The sequence below is a fragment of the Geospiza fortis genome, unplaced genomic scaffold (genome assembly GCF_000277835.1).
Source record: "Geospiza fortis unplaced genomic scaffold, GeoFor_1.0 scaffold317, whole genome shotgun sequence".
In the NCBI taxonomy this organism is placed as follows: Eukaryota; Metazoa; Chordata; class Aves; order Passeriformes; family Thraupidae; genus Geospiza; species Geospiza fortis.
In genome coordinates this window covers 2,392,059-2,397,568 of record NW_005054398.1, presented here as the reverse complement: position 1 = coordinate 2,397,568, position 5,510 = coordinate 2,392,059, and positions in this window count along the sequence as shown.

The following is a 5,510-nucleotide window of genomic DNA, read 5'->3' as shown; positions in this document are numbered from 1 at the left end:
CCCGCGGCCCCGGCAGCCCGGTCCGCCCCGCAGAGCCGTTCCCGAGCGCCCATCAGCCTTTCCCAGCCGCTGGAATGAGCTGTACCTGGGTGTGCTTAGCACAGTGTTGGACTTCACGGCAGTTCCCACCCTGGCACGCCGGACCCCTGCGGGAGCGCTGCTCCTCCGCAGGTTAAAAGAGTCGATATTTCTTTCTGGAATTTTCCTAAACGTAGCCAAAACGGCCTTTGCTTTCCAAAGAAATAAACCCCCTCCGACGTGACCTGCGCTGGGACCTGCCGTGAGTTCGGAGCCGGGTTTTTGGCCGCCCTTCTGCTTCTCGATCGGCCTCCTGCTCCTCCATTTACGTTTTCCCATCCCCAAAGCAAGCCGAGGGTGATAAAGTGGGGAGCGTGAGCTCAGCAGAAATCATGGCTTTCCCATCCCGCGCTGCAGCGCGGTCCCTGCCCATCGGCGGATCAAAAAAATAATCACGTAGCGGCAGAGGAAGGAGATTTGCTGCTACGGGAGGAAAACCGGCGCGGTGTCTCGCTCAGTCGATAACCAAGCGCTGTAATAAATCGCTCTGTAAATAGATTGCTGGGTGGAGAATTGGGTTTCTGGCCGGCTCAAGTGCTTTCCTGACTCTTTTCCCATGGGACTGCTAGGAAATGACAGGGGAGCGGTGTGTTCCCATGGAGAGGTGCATGGATGCTGCGGTGATGGGCTGGGAATCCTTAAGCACGACCTGACAAATCTGACCTTATGCATAAACTCTGGCTAGGTCAGAGCCTGTGTTATCCCTGAACAACATCATCTTTTCAGCCCCTCGCCATACAGTCACACAATTTCCCCTACGTCCTTGAGTAAACTCACCCATTTCAATGGCTTTTCTCATTTTTACGTTTGATTTAATTAAAATAAGAGGGGTTTCCATGCCTCTTCCCCTCATTAAGGCTCTCCCAGCCTTTGCCTTCCCTTCTGGCTGTAATTTTTGATCCCCAAGACCATTTTGGAAGCTGTCAGTCAGGCTGCTGGTGGCAGGGAAGGTAATTCAGCAGCCCCAGCACAAAACTAATAAGCTTTTGTTTCCTGGGCTATCAATGATGATGCAACTTCATATTTTTCTTTAATTTTTTATTTATTTATGTATTTATTGTGATCAGTGCATAAATCAGGGTGGCTTTAGAGATTTTTCCTCTGTGTTGAAAGGCCTGGTGTCCATCAGCAGCACTTGGAAAAAGCTCTATTGGAATTTATCATGTATTTAAAATGTAGATCTGTTTTGTGAAGTTATTTGTTCTCTGCATCCACTGCTCCTGTTATGATTTATAAACTCCACATTTTAAGCTTTTTTTTTCCTCCTTATTTTGGGTGGGGAAGCTGCATTTTCAGATCCAAGGTATCAAATGCCTGATATGACTACTGCTGTTACAGCATCTTTCACAAGCACCAGTACTAAACCACTCAGACAATCAAACCTTTGGAATCCTTTGCTAGGAAAATCCGAATGTTTTATGCCTAAATTATTTGTAACTGGGATGTTTATGGTGCATTTTGTGAGCATTGATCAGGTTTGCAGGAAAACCCCTGAGAATGTCAAGTGCCTGAGTTTGGGCATTGAGAAATGTGAAACTTGAGTCACCTGTGCAGCCTTAATTTCGCTTAATTTAATTTAGCTCGTGTCAAAGTGTGGCTGGACTTGAAATCCTCATCCCCTGCTTGGTTTCTGGGAGAGCAGTATTCTGCTCTGGATGGAAGAACAGATTGTTCCTTCCCATGCCTGCAAGTCAACAGGGGGAGTACTGGGAGCACAGGCACAGTGCTGGTCCCTCCACTGGTTTTGCAGCTTGGCACCAACCAAACTGGCCAGGAAGGCCAGGGCTCACCTTCACAGCCTTGAGCCCACAAGTGTCCTGTAGTCCTGAAGCTTAAATGCCTCAAGTCTGGGGAAACCAGGAGCAAACTTCCAGTGTCTGAAAAGGGGGTACAAGGAAGCCAGAGAGGGACTTTCCATCAGGAACTGTCGTTGCAGGACCAGGGGGAATGGCTTCCCACTGCCAGGGAGTGGGGTTAGATGGGATATTGGGAAGAAGTGGTTGGCTGAGAGGGTGGTGAGGCCCTGGCACAGGCTGCCCAGAGAGGCTGTGGCTGTCCCATTCCTGGAAGTGTTCCAGGCCAGGCTGGACACGGCTCGGAGCAACCTGGGATAGTGGCAGGTGTCCCTGCCCATGGCAGAGGGTGAAACAAGACCAGCTTTTAAGGTCCCTTCCAGCCCAAGCCAGTCTGGGATTCTGTCACTCGAGTGTGACCAGAGAGTTTCTGAAGTCATTTGGGGTGGTTGGTTTTGGTGAGTGTAGTGTGGCCATTTTCTGCCCAATTCTAGTTCTTGCTTTAAACCGTGCAACTTTTGAACTCAATTCCTTTAAAAATACATTTATGAGAGAGCAAACAAGGTCGTTGAACCACTGGAAGCATCTTAGCCGGTCAAACTTGATTTCAGAAATTCCTGCGTCCCCTCAGTTTGTAAATAAAAGGGAATTTGCGTTCCCGCTTGCACGCGAAACACCAGGGTTGAAGGCACGTTTGTTGTGTCCTTGATGAATCTCCCAGCTTGGGCCTGGACTCTGGCTCCCTGAGATGGGCTGGGTGCAGGTTTCAGCTTTGGAACATGGTGGATTTTTTTGTCTTGAGGTTTAAAAGAGCATCTGAATTTCTCAGGCTTTGTCCTGAGTGCCGACGTTCGCTCCACTTCCTCTCGAGCGAACGGGATTTCTCCCCTCTCGACAAAGTAAACATGAGCATAAATATTTAAAGGATCACGGTTCAAGTTTGCAAATTGGAGACTTTCTCTAGCATTCCTTTGGACAAAAGCAGTAGCATTGGAGATTTGGGATGTGTCTGGGTGCTTCCCTGCTCTGGGGAGAAGCTTGGTAATTCTTTAGCTTCACATTGCAAAAATACTCTGCTGTCTTTTCAGGTTAGATAGCTGGCATTATCACAAATCTTGGGTTTCTTATGAAATTTTAAGGATAAAGTGCTGCTGATGGGATATCTATGGATCACTGGAATTGAGATTGTTTTGTGGAATTTTTTTTTTCTTTTACATAGGCCAAATTTTCCCATAGGTTTTGGGTATATGTGTGAAGGCACAGGTGTTCAGAGTTGAGACTATAGAAACCAAACATGTGGAACTCTTGCCAGATAATGGATAAAAACAGGAAAAAAGGGAAATGGAATAGTCTTTGTTTTGTTTTTTTTTTTTGTGACTCTTTAATATTAAATCTTGTGCTGTGTTTGATAGGTCAAACACCACGGTGACATGTATGTCTCACTCCTGTGATTGTGTCAACGCTTTAACCTCTGTGTCTTGGAATTAAACTTTTAAAAGTGGAACTCAAACCACTTGACCTCAGAAAATATGAAAATTCAGGAGGGAAGGCTACTGAACATGGATTTTTAGAGTTGATCTAATTTTTGTGTCTGTTTTTAAAATATTATGAAGAGTTGTGGTTTTGTTAGTTCTTGTGGTAGCGTTTTTCTGTCTGTGGGGAGGAATCTATGCATCCCTTTTTCACAGGTACCTGTGGAAAAATCTTACAGGTGAGGTGAGGGTTCCACAACTTTGCTGCAATGGCTTTTTATTCCTAACAAACCCCCCATGATCTTAATGCTACCTCTGATGGAGGAATGTTGGCTCACCTGGGTCAGGAGGGAGCTCAAGAGGTCACTTGGTCCAAAATCCTGCTCCCAGCAGGATCGTCTTCTAAGTCAGATCGAGTTTTTCATGGCTTTAGGTGTCTCATGTCAGTTGTGTTCCACCTGTGGTTTGTGGGCTGCAGGAGGAGAAGGGAAATGGAAATGAGGTGGTTTGAGCTGTATGAGGTGGGAAGTGTCCAAGTAGAATGATCTCATTCTGAGAGACCCAATACTTGCAGAGTGCAGTATTCCACCTGCAGCCTATGAAACTGCTGCTTCCCACTGCCTTTCCATGAGTTCATTAAGCTGCTAGAGTCACAGGCTCCAGCTGGAAAAGGATCTGGCCTGGCTGAAGTTAATTTTGGGAGAAGAACAGGGATAGTCCAAGTCCATTTGCTGATAGTCAGCATAAAGCTGGCAAGTGGCTACACAGTGTTTTGGTGGAAACTCCTCCGAGATGTTCTAGGCAAAATGAAATAAATAAATGAATACCTGTGCTTTAAGGATTATTGTTATTCTGATTACTTTCTGCTGTTCAAGTCTTGCATTGCAGTGTCTCATTAGGCATGGATGGGCATCCCTTTGCAGAAGGATGAGATGTCTCTTCTTGTAGGGTTCTCATATGCCTTTGGCTGTTCACACCGTGCCAAACCATGGTTAGACAAAGCCATGGGTCATAGTTTTGGGCTCTGTTGGTGTTTTTGGTCAGCCCTTTTTTAGAGTTTTGCTAAGAGCCTCATGAAGAGACAGAGCATGGTCTTCAGCCAGGCAAATGTTTTGCCAAGGGAGATGGGGCTCAGGAGTGGAAAGGCCGTGGTGCACTGAGGATGCTGGGGTAGGATGGCAGTGAGGCTGGGTCACGTTGATGCCATCATGGAAAACAGAGAAGATGGGAACTACAGGAGCTGATGAGGCAGCCAATTATCCTGGGCAGATACACACTGGGTCCAGGTTTGGGTATAGATACCTGTGCTGTCTCTGCATTAAGCACACAGATACAAGCTTGAAGTTTGCTTGGACCCTTTGAGATCAGCCTCTATACCCTCCCAAGGAATATTGATATTCCTTAGCTGGATCCTTTGTCTGTTGATGTGAGATCATACTTGGGGAGCTCAGCCAGCTGTGTCTCATCCAAGCTCTCATTTCACTCACCTACAGTGATATGTTGCCTTTTTTGCAGCTACATGCCTGACTTAAAACAAGATGCAGGCATTGCTCTGCTGTGGTCTCCTGTCATCTCTCTGCTGGGTTGTGGTGTGCTTTTAAAGATCTCTGCCAGGTCATGGAAGAAGTTTATGAAATCCCTGTTGGTGTTACAGTCCTTAGGGATAGGCTGGCTCTATGTAGAGGTCGTCCCCTTTGAGGGGAGGGCTGGACTGGACCCTTTCAACCCTGGTAGTTTTGGTGGTTCCAACTGTCTGCTCGGCTTCTCTTGGAAAGATCATCTTGGTTTCCATCCCTGTGACTCGCAGGAGTTACTGCAAATCCCTCTTAGGAGCCGTGGGGAGCAGAGCAGAGCAGAGGACTGTCCTGCTTGGATGCTGCATGAAGTAGCAAAGGAAAAATGCAGCTTAAAATAAATAGCCAAAATATGTGGGTTTCAATATAATTTTTGGGTCTTATTTGCTGTTTTTTTCACCTTGAATCACTTCTGGTGTCACCCAGATGACCTTGAATCCTAGAGTTACTCTTGGGATGCCTGTTCCAGATCTTGGCTTTTATCCATCATGCACAGATAATCTGAAAACCTCTGTGCTGTTTTTTAATCAAAATTCTTTGTACTATCTTCTATTTCTTGCAAAGCATAACCTTTACAAAGGTAGAGGATCCTG